General features: G+C 47.1%; 1 protein-coding gene across 1 annotated transcript in view; it reads left to right on the top strand.

The window, feature by feature from the left end:
* Positions 1 to 17778, top strand: part of Usp13 (ubiquitin specific peptidase 13) — a 105147-nt gene that overhangs the window by 673 nt on the left and 86696 nt on the right. The gene's annotated exons all lie outside the window — the stretch shown is intronic.

Raw genomic sequence — 17778 nt, forward strand, 5'->3', positions numbered from 1 at the left:
CTCTCTCTCTCTCTCTCTCTCTCTCTCTCTCTCTCTCCCTCCCTCCCTCCCTCCCTTCCTCCCTCTCCTAGAAGCCTAGAAGCCTTTTCTTGCCCAGGGTTTCCCACTGCAGGACAATGCTGATGGCCTCTGAGCTCGCCTCTCTCTCCATTTCCCATCCCATTCCTTTCTGGCCATTGTCAGGTCCGGTGGTCCCATTAGGGCAGCAGAAATAAGGGGTCTGCCGCTGACTTATGGTTCCCTAAAGCCTCACTCAAATCTTTCCCTTCTAAGTGAGTCTCTTGGCTGACGTGCGCTATGTGAATTATTAAAAGTTCACTCCCGATTCGTGACCCCGCAGGAGGCATCCTGGCCTTCCACCACGGAGGCTGGTGGAGGTTTCCAACCCGGTGGGTTGTGAGGTTGTGGAGGCTTGCGAGGCAGAGGCAGGGCGGAATGCCCCCTTCAGTTGTCAAAATGGACTTCAAAGTGACTCAGCTGTGGCGGCTATCTGCCTTTTTGAGGACCAGGTTATTTTTATCCTTCCACTTTGGATCTCATATGTCACCCAGCAGATCTTGGGGCATCGCGAGGTGCATGGGTTGGAGGGAGAGACAGGTTTCACTGAGGTTGTCCAACATATGTAGAGAGTTATTGGGGAGCTCGACCCTAAATGACAGGCAACATCTCAGAAGTTTCTTTTTCTTTTTTCTTTTTTAATCTGGGGGTTGGTTGACTTGGGATGGTTTTGTGAGGCTTGTTTTGTTGGTATTCATTGTGGTTCTGGCGTTATCATCTTCTCTGGGATTGTTTAATTTTTCTCTTATGCTATTCCAGATGATCTGGGGATCAAACCTAACTAATTTGTTAATTATTTATTTTTCATATCTTAAAAAAAAAAAAGACCCGGGTAGAGTGGAATGAAAGATTACATTTAATACTTGGCACCTTTTGAACACAATNCTCCCGGTGACTGTCAGCACAGCCGTTGCATCCCATCCCCTACAACACTCTTGGAAAGACCGTTTTTCAGGTTGTGTGGACCCTGTGGGGTAGGCTACATGAACCCCCTCCCCCAGGGTGGGGCCTGGCTAGCGTCTGGCTTAAGCTGTGGACAGACTACAGACACTGGAAGGTGGCTTAACTCCTCAGGACACATAAAATGGCTTTCCCTATGGTGGACTGGTTGCTTCTCGAGCTTTGCCGGTAGACTAGGACTGGAGAGCAGGGGTGAGGACANGTNGCTTGTTGAAACCGGTTTCCACAGACNGGAGCTGGGTGTCNGCGTGCCTGTTAGTGCTCTAGAAGCTTCTTGTCCNGGTAAGTGATGATTTCATGCGTGTTGCCGTGTTCCGTGGGGGAGACTGGTTCTGCTTACAGGCTATGAATCATCCTGCTTCATTATTTGTATTTCAGGGAAGATGACGAGGGTTTATAACCGATCATTTAAAGCATGGTGCCTGATAGTGAAAAGTTTTTTCTTGGGGGAACTTCAGCAGTTCACTGAGGATCCAGTGGCTTTTTTTTTTTTTTTTTTGAGCACCTAACTTAATGCCAGCTCACACATGTGAGAAACACAGTTGGATGGTGTCAAACATAGCAAACACTTTCGTTCATACATGTTGTGGGGCTTTGAGGAGAAGGTCAAAATCATTGGGGTGGGGGTGAGGGTAGACATCCTCCTTTCAGATTGTTTTGAAAAGGCTCATAGCTAAAGCTGATAGAAGATATTAGACTGGGTGGATATTCTAAGGAAGGGGAGTTATATGGTCCAATACGCAAAGCACAAATATTTCCTTCCTGTGTGCCTATAATGTACTGCAAAACAAAAAGACCGATTTGGCAAAGTGTGGTAGTTTTCTAGCTGCTAAGATAAAATCCCTACAGGAACAGCCACTGAGAGGCAAGATTTAAGTTGGCGCACTGAGCAGTCCATGTTAGAGAGGAGGGAATGGTGGAGCAGCTAGAAGTGTGCGGCCGCTCAGGGAAGCAGAAGGCTCAGGTCAACCTCAGAAGTACACCAAAGGTTCTGCCACCCCACCTCTTAACAGTGCTACCACCTGGGGCACAGCACAGGGTGGGGTGGGCAATGGGGATGGACTCAAATCGTAGCAGCAAATGAGATGCAACTTCAGAACCAAGAAAGGAGTACAAAGAGGATCTTGAATTATGAAAAAGTACTTGAAGAAATATAAAAGCAATTATACATATACATGCACACACACATATGCAAATTTTTTATCTTGCTGGTGTCAGGTGGCCCCATGCACTTGAACAGAGACCCTCCACAGTAGTAGGAGCTGGGGTTTAACTCATGGCTTTGTACATGCTAACCTCATACCCTAACATTGAGCCTGATCTTGGTATAGATCCTTATACGTGTTAGACAAGTACTCAGCCAGTGAGCTATATCCCCATATATCTTTTTATGTCCCCTATATCTTTTTATAATTTGAAATAGGCTCTCACTGAGTTGCCAGGACAACTTACTTGAAATTATTCTGAACCCTGGGCTGACCTTGAACTTGAGATTTTGTATCTTAGTCTCCTAAATAGCTGGATCACAGATCTATGTCACCAGCCTAGGCTTAGAAATCTATTTTATTTTTAAATGACATTATTTAATTGATTAACATGTGTGTGCACATGTGTGTGTATGTGTGTGTGTGAGAGAGAGAGGGGAGGAGGGGAGAGAGAAGAGAGAGAGAGAGCTGGACCCACATGAGTCATGGCTTGTTGTTGAGCTAAGAGGACAACTTGCAAATAGAAAAGGAGTCTTTTCTCCTGCCATCGATTGAGTTTTAGGGGTTGAATTTAGGTCCTCTATTTAATTGGCTCTTGAAAGCTACTTTTAGGTAACATGATTTCATGTGTATTATTGTTTGGATATGAAATATCCTTTCCAGGTTCACGTGCTCTTATTCCCCAGCTCACGGTACCGCTATTTTTCCAGGTTCACGCGCTCTTATTCCCCAGTTACGGTACCGCTATTTTCGGAGATTCTGAAGACTTCAGGACCTTAGATCTAAGAAGGGATGCGAATTATTGGGGTGGTCTTTGTTGGGTGTCTTGTTCTTGGTTCCTTCCTGATTCTCTCTGCTACTGTCTGCCGTGAGGTAGGAAACATCCCTACCACCCCACCCCCACTACTGTGGGGGTCTCCATCAAGTCCCCGGGGACACCTGACCACAAGTAAGAAATAATAATCCCCCCCATCCAGTTGTCCCCTTGGCAGTTTGAATCCAGTGTTGGGAAGTAGCTATCGCAAAGCAAGGTCGGAGGAAGACAGTCCAAGCCTTTGTATCGTGGAGGCTCCAGGCCCCAGGCGCAGTAGGAGCTTTGCAGGCTGTAGTGAGCTGGACAGGGTGAGACTTATCTCACGACTTCCCAGGTCCTTCCCCGCCTCAAGCGTCTAGCACAGAACAGATGATAAAGGCAAGTTCGTTCCCCCTGCCTTTTTGGTTTTGCCCAGGTCTAGCCTCTGGTCTCAGTGTGTTCAGTTCAATTCCCTTTGTCCTGGTTCATCTCATGACATCTGTAATGTAATGAGCTGAATGTCAGATACCATTGAAAGTTTCGTGAGGCGCGGGTTGTGGGGATTGTGATGGGTCCCGCATCTATTCTGTGCCTTCACACACCCAACATGGCTCTCTCTGAGGTCGAGTTGCTCCTTCATGTTGTGTACTTTGTACTTTTCTGTTTGTAGTCTAGTGAGGCCAGCCCCCCCCCCCCCCCCCCCCCCCGTGAGCATTTACCAAGGATCTTTTTCATCTACTTCTGACTCCATCCTGTCCTACGTTTACAGTCTGTGGCATATACAGGCACCTGTACTTAGGTACCATCCCTTCCACACTGGCTTTCTTCCTGTTTATTTTATCCCTTTAATTCTTACTTTTTAAGAAGTGTGAAGTCTTGGACGAAGCAGGGGCTTCTGTTCAGGGCACACTACTCTCCTCCGATTGTAGAATGAGCTGCTTGTCTAGCCCTTGTCTTAGCCATTTTTTTTTTTTTTTTTTTTTTTTTTTTTGTTGTTGTTGTTATGACAAACTCTATGACTAAAGCCTCTGGTGTGGTTTGTGGTTGAGGACACAGTCCTCTGAGGTGGCGGGACTAGTCACGGTGGCAGAAATTGGAGGAAGCTCATCACCTTACATCCACAGGCAGGAAACTGGGAAGTGAACGCTGGTGTTTAGTTGCTTTTCTCCTTTTTTCAGTCTAAAACCCAGTGCCCAGGATAGAGTCTCCCCACCGCACTGAACTCAACGGAGACCCCACCCCCACCCCTGCAGAGCCATGGAGAGGTTTGTCTCCTAGGTGATTCTGGGTCCTGTCAAGTTGACAGTGAATGTTAACTGGTCACCCTGGCCTTATCTTGGATCACTGCAAAGAGCAGGCTTCAGAACTGGCAGCTTGTGTTGGCAGGCCTTCTCAGGGAAGGGAAGGGAGAGCAGCAAGAAGGGAGGAAAGCCCTGGCTTAAGCCGACTGCAGCTGGTAAGGAGTCTCAGGGAGGGGACGCTGTGGAATGCACCTTCAGCCTTCCACAGGAGGTGCAGAGGAGGGGGAGGGTATTTATCTTCAGGCTCCCCCCTCCCCTGCTGCTCCAGTGCTGATCCAGGACACACCCTCACTTACCAGCTCAGCATTTGTTCTGGAAGACTTCTTCAAGGCCCCCAGGCTTCCAGGAGCAACAGCAGCTGAGAGGAGCCATTCACCAGCTCACATCTCTTTCCAGTAGCAGGACTTCTGTGGAGAAGGAACTTCTCTTCCATTTCCAAGGTTCTTAGATGGTGATGTCATGGCTGAGTCTCTGTCTCCCCAGGAGTCTTTGTAAAATTCTATCAGAGAAGGGCCTGGTCGTCAGGACTGACCTAGCCAACCAGGGGAGGTTTAGATGGCATGGGAGATGAGTTATTTTGTGTTTTAAAAGCTGGGGAGATGGCACAGTCAGTGCAGCAGTGCCTCCATGCAATGTGAGGACCTGAGTGACCTGAGTTTGGATCCTCAGACCTCGTGTAGAAGGCTGGCCATGGTGGCATGTATCTGTCATTCCAGTGCTGGGGAGACAGGAGGATTCCTGGGGCTTGCTGGCCAGCCAGTCTAGCTAAATTGTCCAGCTCCAGGCTCAGGGAGAGATCTTGTCTCAAAAGATAAGGAGAGGAATGATTAAGGAAGACAGCTAACCTTTGACCTCCCCTTGCGTATACTATGCACATGTACCACCCCCACTACGTGAACCCCACACATGCACATGGATGCATGCTCACATATGGACACTAGTGAACCCACATATATGAATACATACTGGCACATACAAGCACAAACTCACAAACAAACACATGTAGACGCATAATATTTAAAATGTCTTTCATTGGCCTATATTAATTCTGCATAATAATGGGCTTCGCTATGACTTTTTCATAGCATATATAATGGGTTTCAATCATATTCACCTCATTATTGCTTTCTCATCCTCCTCCAGCCTGCTGATCTCCTCCTTCTCCCCCGTTAGTCCTCTTCCGCTGTCATATTCTACAATGCTACCTCTGCCTCTATTATTTTGACTATTGTAGTTACCTTACATAACTCATGTAAGAGCGGTGTGTGTATGTGTGTGTGTATGTGTGTGTAAGTATGTGTATATGTGTGTACGTGCATGTGTATATGTGTATATATGCGTGTGTATGTACGTGTGTGCATGTATGTGTTTGTGTGGGTAGGTATGTGTATATGTGTGTGTATACATGTGTGTGTGTGTGTGTGTGTGGCTTATTTCGCTTATGTTTCTATCCATGCTGCAGTATATATCAGGATTTTTTCTTTAAAGGCTGCATAGTATTCCATTGTGTAAACAGATGCTTCTCTATTTGTTCATCTGTTGATGGATATTGGACTGCTTCTCCCTTCGGCTTCTGTGAGTTATGCCATGACAGACAGCCATCTGTCTTTTCTAACACTCCATCCTGTCAGTCACCAGATCTGGAGTCGCCTCCTCTCTTCCTCACAGGCCAAGGTTCAAGCCCTCGTCAGCCTTCAGTGGGCTCTTCCGGGGGCTCCTTAACCAACGACCTTGTTCTCCCTCCAGTCTGCACACGGTCCTCTGTGACTGTTCTCATGCCTGGTTGATACCATTTTCTTCCCAGAACTTCACAGGGTTGCTGACCAGAGGACTCTGCCTTGTGGCCTCAGTTTACCAGGCTGACCCATCTGACTTGTGTTAGCTCCCAGGTACCTGCCAGAGTTAGGGGTTCCATACCTCACCTCTGCCTGTGCTTTGGCTCTTCCAGCCAGAATACCTTCTCTGTCACTGCTCCCCTGGGTGACCCAGCCATGCCTCAAAGCTGGCCCGGTGTTGACTGTGAGGGCCCCTCCCCCTTTCTTCCCCCCACCCCATTTTTATGCCACTTCTTTTTCTTTTTTCTTTTGGTCAGTAGGTAGGATGTAGATTGTCCAAACCATGGAATATGTAAGGCCAGAATAGAGAATCAAAGGGAAAAGAACAGAAAACTAAAAGTTACCCTATTTATAATAAGTCTGTGTTGCTAATCCTGACTCTTTTTCTCTGATTGCTTATTTTTAAGACTCTGGACATATGCTTTGGAATGAAAAAGCACTACTAAATTACCAGTGTGGTACTCTAATTTTGCTATATTATTGTTCACGTCCTAAGTTTGACCCTTATGCTGCCAGGGAATAGTGCCTTGGGTGTTTCGTGTACTGTGATTCTAGATGCCCCCGGGGCTTTGTAGAATTGACCCCATGGCATTGCCTGGGGAGAGGACCAGAGGCCAGGCCTCTGCGGTTGCCACTGGGACTGTGCTGTCATTCATGTTCAGTACTGTGTGATTGGTCGCAGACCCTCTTATCTGTAGGCACAGTGACTGAATAGGAGCTGGAACTGTAATAATGACATGAATGTGATAGAAGTCCTGCGCATGCCCAGGACTGGCCTGAGACAATGCCTGGGATGCAGGGTAGTGTGTGTTTCCAGTGAAAGGAATCAAAACCTTTGGCTTCAGTGAGTAGAGTACTTGCCCAGTACGTACACAGCTTTGGTCTATTTCAAGAAATGCACAAAACCGGGTGCAATTCTAGCACAAGAGAGATGTCGGCAAGAGGAGCAGAGTTCAAAGTCATCCTCTTGCCTACATCCTAATACACAGCGAGTTCAAGGCCAGCCTGGACCATGTGAAACCCTTACCCCACCCCCATTTTGTTTTGAGTCACTTCTCATTTAGACCCCACCATTCAGCCTGCAGTGGGGTAGGTGACCGTGGGGGAGGTGTGTCCGTGGAGGAGACAGAGGTCCAAGGGCAGGAGAAAAGTGACAGATCTCCATGCTACCTTAGTGTGTCCATTACGGGTCCACCCAGCATAGGGCACTTTAGGGGGACTTCTTCAAGGCTCGTTCAGAGTCTGGGGCATAACAGTGATGCAGTGTAAGCTCTGATGTGTTATGCAATTAGAGACCCCCAGTCCCCAGAGCACTTACAGGATATTTGATGTGGCACTTAAAATGTACGCTCGAAGATTTCAGGCCTGAGAACAAGCAGTGTGTCTGGCTTTGGCTCCTGGAGGTCCCACACGTGTAGCTTGTTGGAGGAGGGTGAGGAGGTGTGGAGGCCTTTCATGTGTCTGAGATGGCAAATTCTCTTCCGGAAGAGCCGGTCAGCGGGGAGACTGGGTAGCAGTCTGATCCTTACTCCGTGGCTCTAGAGGCTGATGATCTTGATGAGATTCGAACTGGAGGAGAGCTGGCGGTAGTGACAAGTGCCTGTGATCTTAGCACGAGCGAGGTGAAGCCAGGAAGACCAAGAGTTCAAGGTCAGCCTGGGCTACGAGTGAGACCCTGTCTTAAAACAAGACTGGGTTAGATGTGCTGGCCACTTAGCAGCGAGGGGATAGAGAGGCTGGAGACGAGGTGGCTGCTCTTCTAGAAGTGAAATGTAGACTAGGCCTGGAGTCAGGGGTAGTTGGACACCGGGAGTTAAGGGTCGAAATAGAAGGTTGCTTTTGTACTGGAGGACACCCCTTTATCAGGACAGTGGCCGTGGACATGGGCTTGAGGAAGCAGGTGCTTCCTCAAGCCCATGTCCACGGCTTCTTAAACCTTGTCACCCATTTCTTGGAGGAAGCAGTGCCCATTGTATCCTTGTCACCTTTTCTCTGACTGGCTCAAGCTCAGAGGACCTTAGGCAGGAGCCTGGGCTGTGCTTTTCCCAGAAGTTAGACATGTGAACAGGCTATCGTGGCCAGCTGTTCTGGGCAGAATACACGTGACCTTAAATCACCCTGGAGTAGTTTCGCCTTGTATACAATTAGCTAGGAAGTAGAAATGCCTTAAATGACACTTGTAATTGGCTGCAATTATGCAGCCTCTCTCTTAGTAACACCAACTGTCCTCCCCGCACTGGCTCATGCTTTGGGTGTGACTGTGGAGGAGGCATGACCGCCTGGCCATAGATGTCTGTTCCCAGCAGTTGTTAGGAACAGGGTTGTTGGTTTGCTGAGGGGATCAGAACATTGACTGACCAGGAGAAAAGAGAACAGAAGAGCAAGAATATGGTGATAAGGTGGGAGAAGGGGGACAAGAAGCTCAAGTGCATAGCCATCTGGGGTTCACTGAATTGGATAGCAGTTCTCCAGCCTGAGGCTTTATGGTGGGCTTCAGTGAACGTGAATTCTCTCTCTGATTTCTGAACATAGCAGATGAGGGCACAAAGACCAAGAGGATTGCCAAACCCTTCAGGTAGTTCAATGGCATCTTCCGTGCAGCTCAGTTCATGGGGTCTTGGAAACTGGCTGAATAGGACAAGTTCAGCCAGGAGTGGCCACTTTTGAGAAGGGCACACCTTTCTTCTCTCTATAGGAAAGCCTGGCGGAGTGCCTGGCACAGGCCCCTCACTGGAATCCGGTGGCTGTCCCTGTCCTGCTCCCTGCCTTGAATGCAACAGCCCGGAAGGAAAAGCTGCTCTTTTTTGCAAGCCCTGGCAGCGACGGCTGTGCTTGCCGACAGCCGCCCACCCAGCTCCTGCCAGCAAAATGACATCTGCTTCGCAGACACACTAGGCAGCCTTGGGGATCAGGCTAGCCTGGGTTCAGTCCAGCCCTTTCTTTCAATTGCCATGTGACCTCAGGAGGGGCTTCATTTCTATACTCATATGGGAGGTTTGGGTCCCCAGCTTAGGACTTGTGTTATTCTGCTTCCTGTCATACCTGGCTTTCTGCTGTTCTGCATAAACCTGTCTTCGTCAGTGTTCTGTTGCTGTGAAGAAACACCATGACCATGGCAATTCTTTTAAAAGAAAGCATTTAATTGGGGCTAGCTTACAGGTTCAGCAGTTTAGTCCATTATTAGCATGGCGGGAAGCATGGCGACACACGAGGCCAACATGGTACTGGAGAAGTTGAGAGTTATACATGTGGATCCACAGGCATCAGGAAGAGAGAGATACTTGGAGCTTTTGAAACCTCAAAGTCCAACTCCAGTGACACACCTACCCCAACAAGGCCACACCTACTCCAATAAGGCCACACCTCTTAATCCTTTCAAGTAGTGCCATTCCCTAAGGATTTAAATATATGAGGCTGTGGGGGCCATTCTTATTCAAACACCCACAGTACTCCTGATCTTTGGTGTGTGCTTTTCTCCTGGGTGTGTGTGTGTGTGTGTGTGTGTGTGTGTGCACGTGCATGTGTGGTGTATGTGTGCGTGCATGTGTGGTGTGTGCCTGTGTCCCCTCTGAGCAAAGGTGATGTAGCACTCACGGGATCTTGGGTTTGGCAAACACAGGCATGGTGTTCTTGGTGATCTTGTGAGGAGTTGGGCCCACTGTGAGAATCGAAGGTCTTAGTATTTGCTGGCTCTTTGCAGGGACCCCGTTCAGTACTGCTCACACTTGTATCAGCCTAGCAAGATGTGCTTGTATGGGCTTGCCTGGAAACCCACTTCTCACATTTAACAGAGTCTAATCAGGGTGGGCAGTTTCATCCTGAACCCATCTCTTTTAAAGAGTTTAATGAGGGTCTTGAGAGACGGCTCAATTGGTAAAGAATAAGGCTTGTATTTGAGCCTCAGAATCCATGTTTTAAAAAAGTCTGGCATGGCCTGTGGAGGCTGCTCGGTAGGTATGTGTCTGAGTTTGGATCCCAGGGCCACATTACAGTTGGGTGAGGCTGTGTCATGCAGGGAGAACAGAAGACAGGTAGCTCCCGGTGAACGCTGGCTAACCAGCCTAGCCTACTTGACAAGTTCCAGGATGATGTGAGACTGCCTCAAAGGAAAAAGATGGATGGAGCCTGAAGACCAACACCCACAGTTGACATAGCTGATGTTTGGCTTCTACATGCGTGTACATACATGCAAAAGAATGCACACAAATATGAACACACACAAAGAAGAATAAACTTAAGCTAAGATGTTAAGAAAAGTGAAATTATGAAATTTGTAGCTAAATGGATGGGGCTGGAGACAGGTATTCTGAGTGAGGTCACCCAGACTCAGAAAGACAAATATTATACATCTTCTCTCATTTCTGTATGGTGGCTTTGAACTTTTACATATGTGCACTTGGAATACCCATAGAAGTCAGGGATTTAGTAAGGGACTTTTGGATGGTTTCAAGGGAGAGGCGATAGAACAGAGCAGTACAAAGGGATGAAGGTTAGTAATGGAACAGAAAAGATTAAAGAGGAGTGGGGTTCACAGGGCAGGTGGAGGGGGGCTGTGGACATGGATAGCCAACACTAAATCATTCTGAAAAAGCAACATGGAAGCCCACTAACAGATCTCTCTCTCTCTCTCTCTCTCTCTCTCTCTCTCTCTCTCTCTCTCTCTCTGTTTTATTGGAGTTACCCTATAATGGGTCCAGGGTATAAGGGAGAAACTATACTTCAAGTAGATCTCTTTTTGAACTTTTGGCTAATGGTGTCCCATAAACATCAAACATTACAAGCTATTGCCAGTGAGTGCTCTTGGCTATTCTCCTGAACTGGTGGGACCCTGTTGTTTAAGATACTACAGACTTGAGTGACAGAAAATGGATCAGCTGAGTTGGGACTGACCCAGAAACTTCGCCCCCACTGGGTGGGTTTTATTGTACTAGAAGGTACACTGCACACAAGCAGAAGAGAAAAGTCCTCGTCACTTTAATCTGGTTTTGAACCCTGCAGGTTACAGTAATGAGTGGCCTGACATGATACAGCCACTGGTGCAATAGTGGGACACACGTTTTGGGAGTCACCAGTCACTTTCTGATTGTTCCTAAGGCTTGTCCCGTGCGATAAAATCTATACATGACAGTGTAAGCATGGCCAAAAGCTGTGGCTAGATAGGTGAGGCCTCAGGGGAGGCTCTAATACTATTATTATTAAATGGGCATCATATGAACTATAGAATGAGTTCTGATGTCTGACTGCTACAAACCCAGTGCATTTCTCAGTCCTCATCAGAGAAGTTTCATGCAGCAGATGGCAGTGAGCACAGAGACCCTCAGCCGGTCACCATGCAGAGCGCAAGAGAGTGAAGCGCTCAGCTGTAAATGAGACACACAGCTCACAACTCTCCCTTCAAGGCTCAGGGATTTTCGTGGTGATGGAGAAGGAGTGGTGGACAACTTGAGTGAAATGGTGTTTTCTGGACACAACAGGGCAGTTGCACATCTGACCTCACAGAATGCACGGAACCGGGGAAAGCCGAAGCCAGACAAATCCCAAGGTGGAGGGGAGGAGGTGGGCAGAATCTCATCACTGGCTGAGGAGCCTTTGGTGTCAGGAGAAGAGGAATTATCTTTCTTTAATAGCATCATCCCTGGTAGGGTGATCACACTCTAGAGCACATCGCCTCCCAAGACTGGGCAACACTAACTCGACTGGATTGGTGTGGAGAATGAAGAAGAAAATTCTAGATTTGATGGCTGGGGAGGTGAGGGCAGGAGTGAAGACAGTCAAAAAACATTGTATGAAAGTCTCGAAGAATTAATAAAATATTATTAAAATGCAAATAAGTTAAGCTAAGAAACGACCAGGAAAGATTTTATTATTAATGAGGTGGTTCCCTTCCCCGTTTCCGTTTTCAAGCCTGCGAGTTCCATGTTTGGGTTTTAGATTTACTTTACACTTGTGACAGGGTCCTCAGCCAGCCATGGCTGTCATCATGGCCCTGTGGGCATCCTAGCAGCTCTCCTTTGTGCCCTGTGCCATCATGCATCCCAGCTGCTGCTGGTGACAGCATCCTCGTTGCTCAGAACACCCAGAGTGGGGACTTGGTTTTATAGGTGAGAAAATAGTATCTGACTCCTCAGTGGCCTGGTAAACAGGTGGCACCGAGGCCTAGCTCTTGTGCCAGGGAGATGGCAGAGTGACCCTGTAGATGTGGTTGGATGGAGGCACTTTCCGTTTTGAATACTCCCAGTGGCTTTTAATCCTAACACAGGGGAAAGACAGCTCTTCTCTTGAGAGTGGGGCCTCCAGAGCTGGTGTCTGAAGGCCTCTCTTCCTCTTCTACCGTCCCCTCTTGTCTCCTGCTCCTTTAGCACCTGGCTTTCTTTCTTCTGCTCTGTTTTCTTTTTATCTGCTCTGTTTGTGAGACAGGATCTTGAGCTTCTTATGTAGCTGGGGATGTTTTTGAATGGCTGACCTTCTTGCCTCTACTTCCCAAGTGCTGGGATTATAGGCAGGGCTGTGCCAACTGAGCTCCATCCCTGTAGCCTCTTTTGTTCTTTCGAGAGCTTGGAAGATTGGTTTGGTTTGTTGCCCTTCTAGTTAGGCTGCTTATCTTTCTTTGCTTGCCTGGGCTCTTAGTGTGTGTGAGTGTGTGCGTGTGTGTGTGTGTGTGTGTGTGTGTGTAAATGTAGGTGCCTATAGACTCCAGAAGAGGGCATTTGGTGCCCTGAAGATGGAGTTATAGGACGTTGTGGGCCACCTCCACCCAGTGTGGGTTCTGGGAACCAAATTCAGAAAGACCAGCAAGTGTTCTTAATTGCTGAACCATCATCCAATCCCAGTTTCTATGTTCCTGAGTAACAAGTAGAAAAATGCCAAGAGGGCTGAGTGAGAAAATATCCCAGCCAAAGGCCTGAGTTTGAACCCCGGAACTCATGTTATATAAAAAAAGCCAAGTGAGGTGGTACGCGCTTGTAACCCCAGCAGTGGGTAAGCAAAGACAGGTGGATTCCTGGAGCTTGATAGCCAGGCAGCCTAGCTTAGCTGGTGAGTTCAGGCTCACAAGAGACACTTCGCCATCAAACAAGGAAGACTGTGCCTAAAGAACTATATCCAAAGTTGATCTCTGCCCTTCCCACGCACATGTGCACACATGCACAGGGACGCCCTCCATGTATGTGGACATGTGTACTCGCATGTACTTGAGTCCTCTCACAGATAAAGGAATGTGAATGAAACAATCCCACATTATCTCCCTCTCACATGAAGACAATGTCTCACACCAGAAGACATATGTGGTATATGCTATAATTTACACATGCAATTTGGTTATTTTCTTCCTTTTGTTGGGAGGGTCTTCCTATGTATCCCAGGCTAGCCTTGAACTCTCAAACATCGGGTCTTAGCCTTCTGAGTGCTGGGATTACAGCTGTGTACCACCACATTTGCTGATTGCCTTTTCTTTGCAGGAAAATCACTACACAGTGTGTTCCCCCAGTATAGGCTCCCAAGTCTGTTTTTATGGCTGACATGTCAAGGATGGGTCATAAATGAATGTTACTTCATCTCATGATTCCACGCAGCTGATTTAGTGAAATTTTCCTTTCCTTTTACTTTGAAGCCAGTGTTCTAGAAGACACTGTGCCCTTGTCCGTTGTGTCTTCGAGTGTAACAGTGTGGGTCAGTCTCCATCCTGGCTGTGGCCCTGTGCTGACTCTGGCTCCCTGGGTCATGCTTATTATGGTAGTGACCCGTTTGTTTTCCACAGGAGATGCTGGAAGCATCCCCAGCTTCCTGAGTTGTCATCCACACAGACACATTCTACTTTTCTGCCTGCCAGTGAGGCTCGTCTCCAGGAAAAAACGCCCTCACGAGCAGAATTCTCTGAACACCTGCTGATTGACAGGGTGGAGAGGTTTTTATTTGAAATGACTGCTCACTTGTGTCTTCGAGACTTGTGACCTTGACCTTTGGGTGGGGATCTTCTGTCATTGTTTTAAATGGCAGACAATGGAAAAGAAGTCACTTTGCCCCGACGGTACTCACGAACAGCACGCAGGGTAGTGCAGAGTAGAGAACTGGCAGTGTGCACTGGCTGTGTACATTCCACATACATACTGAAATACAATACATGGGCTTTCGACACTGCCTGTGTAGTATCTGATCCTGTGTGGGAGATGTTGTCAGGTAAATTCATTACAGAGCTCTGGGCAGTCTGTCTGTCTGTCTTCTGTGTGTGACTGTATGTGTGCGTAGGTCAGCTGGAAAGTAAATGACTTCCCTCCACAGTTACTGTTGTCTGTCCCATAATTTATAAATGCCGACACTGGAAAGGGAAGGCGTATACTTATCCATGCAGAGGACAGAGAGGACCTTTAACCACTGAGCCATCTCATGGGCCTAAGATTGTTTTAATATGGCCATCACTTCAGGAGGTTGTGTGAATGTTAGAAGTTAATCTTTTTTTTTTTATACATTTAATACCAAAACCCCTAGTGTGGTGGTGCACACATGTAATCTCAGAGGCTGAGGAAATCAAATGTGTAGCTCAAGGCCAGCTTGAGTTACATGGTTAGTTTAGGGACATCTTGGATTACACAGTGAGACTCTGTCTCTAAAAATGAAAACTAATGACAAACTCCTATCTGCCTGCAAAGCCCCAAGCTTATCTTTGAAAAACTCCTACTGAGTTGAATTTCAGTGTTGTTGCCTTGTGATGTGTCAGCTTTGCTTTTGTGTAGATGTGGGCTTTCTTCGTAAGACTTTTAATCTTTCTTCCTCCTGAGCCATCTCTCCATCCCCTGCAGTGTATTTTAACAGGACACCTTTATTCTCTCTGTCTGTCTCTCCGTCTCTGTCTCGTCTTTCTCCATAACACAGTGCACATGTGGAGGTCATAGGGTGACCCACAGTGTGTCTGTTCTCTTTCCACCTTGCCTGAGGTAGGGTCTCTTTTGATGGTCACAGTTGCTTAGGCCAGGATACCTGGCTTGAGAGCATCTTTGGCCTCCCCTCCCTCTGCCTCCTTCTTCCTGGGATTACAGATGAATGAGACTGCACCAGTTCTTATGTGGATGCTGCGGCTTTTCTAGAAAGCACATGATTCCAAAGTTCTCCCACAATCTTTCCTCAAATGGCCTTTCACAGCAACATCCCACGCCTTGGTGCTAAGCTCTGATAAAACCCTCTGACCAAGAGCAACTTGGAGAGGATAGGGTTTATTTCACCTTACACTCCCACGACATCGTCCATCACTGAAGGAAGTCAGAGAAGAAACTCAACGCAGGAGCCTGGAGGCAGGAATTGAAGCCCAGGCTATGGAAAAGTGTTGGTTACTGGCTTGGTCCTCATCACTTGCTCTTACCCTTCTTTCTTATTTATATACATTAGGACCATCTGCCCAGGAATGGCACCACCCAAAACATGCTGGCCCCTCCCACATCAACCATTACACACACGCAGGCACGCACGCACGCACGCACGTATGCATGCACGCACAGCACGCACGCACGCCCAGACTAGCCTACAGGAAATCTGGATGAAGGCATTTCCTCAGTGGAGGCTCCTCTTTGCAGATCAACTCTAGCTTATGTCACACTGACACAAATCCTGCCAGGGCAGATGGAGGAGCATCACTGTCTACCTCAGACTGGCCTGAAGCTGGTTGTAGCCTAGGTTTTAAACTCCTGGCTCATTCCCTTACCTCTGCTTCCTGGTGCTGGAATTAGAGCTGACCTGCATTTAGATGTTAATGAGGCAAGAGGGAAGCAAAGCCCAGCTCCCTAGACTGGACTGCTTGCTGAGTCTTTGCTGGGGAGCTATGGGTAAGCTTTCTGTGGCTGTGTGCCCTGGACTTCAGAACTATTGACAAGTGCCTATGAAATACCTTCACAAGGGCACGGCAGCCACGCCCCATCTCAGAGGCCAGTCTTGTGTGTCAGATGGCAGACTTGTGTGGGGGTTTATAACAGTCTTTCTGGCTGGTACTTTCTCGCTGAGTTCAGAATTGCTCTGTTAGATTATGGACGTTGCGGCAATCCTACACAGTCCTAGAAATGGATACCCAGAGCTTGGTGCGTTAAATTTCTAATGCGTCAAATGCCCTAGAAAATAAAACAAACAATAACAACAAAACAAAAACCACGTTAGATGGCTTTGATAGATCGTCAAAGGATTAGCCTGCCTATTACTTTGGAATCTGCATTGTAGAGCGTTGTGTATTTTTCTTTAGGAAAATGTTATTGTATAGCAGCATTTTCCTTCTTCCATTTGCTAATTTCTCTGTTCTCACTGTTTGCTTACATTTTCCTCTCTGATGAAGATCTGGCCCTGGTCTGCATGACTGTCAGACGTGCTTGATTTCCCCCAATTATAAAGTGACTACACTAGTAGGATAATTGCCTCATAACAGCAGATAACCAACATTTACGTAATGTTTTGTGGCATAGGAAGCTTTTTGGTGTTTTTTTTTTTTTCTTTTTTCTTTTTCTCCTTTCTAGTTAGGCAGTATAATGAAGTGGGAGTATAACTCATGGAATAAATCTCAGTTTGTCTGTCTGATGTCTGCCTGCCTGTCCATCCATCTATCTGTCAGTCCATCGGTCTGTCCATCCATCCATCCATCCATCCATCCATCCATCCACCCACCCACCCCTCCCTCTGCCCGTCTGTCTATCGATGGGATTTATTGGAATGACTTTGACTTAAAGACTTCAGTCCGACTAATCCAACAGTGGCTAGCTTTGAATGGAAACTCTAAGAATCTTGTAACTGCTCAGTCCCATGAGGCTGGGTGCCTCAGCTGTATCTGCTGGCATCCTGAAGAAGTAGGTTCCACCAATGAAGGAATGGATATGGTAGCAAGTTGAGGGCAAGCAGGAAGAGGGCACAACTTGCTTCTTCTGTGTCCTTGTATAGGCTTCTAGCAGAAGGTATGGCCCAGATTATAGGTGTGTCTTCCTACCTCAAAGGTCTTGACTACAAGTGGATTTACCTACTTCAGAACAGGCAGAAAATCTCTCACAGGTGAGCCCTCCATTTCAGGATTGTAGTTGATTCCAGATACAGTTAAGCTGTCAACAAAGAATAGCCATCACACATTATTTCCAGAAAATGTGGAACTCAGGACCTCTTGGGTGCCCCATCAAGGTGTAGAGCTGGCGAGTTCATGATCTCTGTGACAAGTTCCATGCATCTCTCACCTTCACTCCATATTTAAGGTTGAGGTTCTTTAACTGAATCCACATTTTATTGAGATCCAATGGAGCTGCTTTTTTTTTTTTTCTGGGCACAATATATGGTGCTTGATTTAATAAATCAAAGACCATTATAGATATTATATGCATAAATATACTATCCATATATCTATATGAGTATCTACTACTGAGTGTAACTATGTTAGAAAACATGTTTATTTAAAAGAAAATCATTTGAAGATACCTCTAATGTATTGATCAAGAGAATGTTTTCTTTAGTTAAAGGGTTATTCTTTTTTTTTTTTCCCTCCCTTCCTCTCTCCCTCCCTCCCCTCTTCTGCTCTCACTCTGTAGCCCACACTGGCTTCAACCTCACAGTGCATCTGCCCCACCCTCACTGCACCTGAGGTTAGTTTAGGGAATCTGGATAGGTGTTGGCTCAGG

This window comes from Mus pahari, chromosome 4, assembly GCF_900095145.1.
Source record: "Mus pahari chromosome 4, PAHARI_EIJ_v1.1, whole genome shotgun sequence".
NCBI lineage: Eukaryota > Metazoa > Chordata > Mammalia > Rodentia > Muridae > Mus > Mus pahari.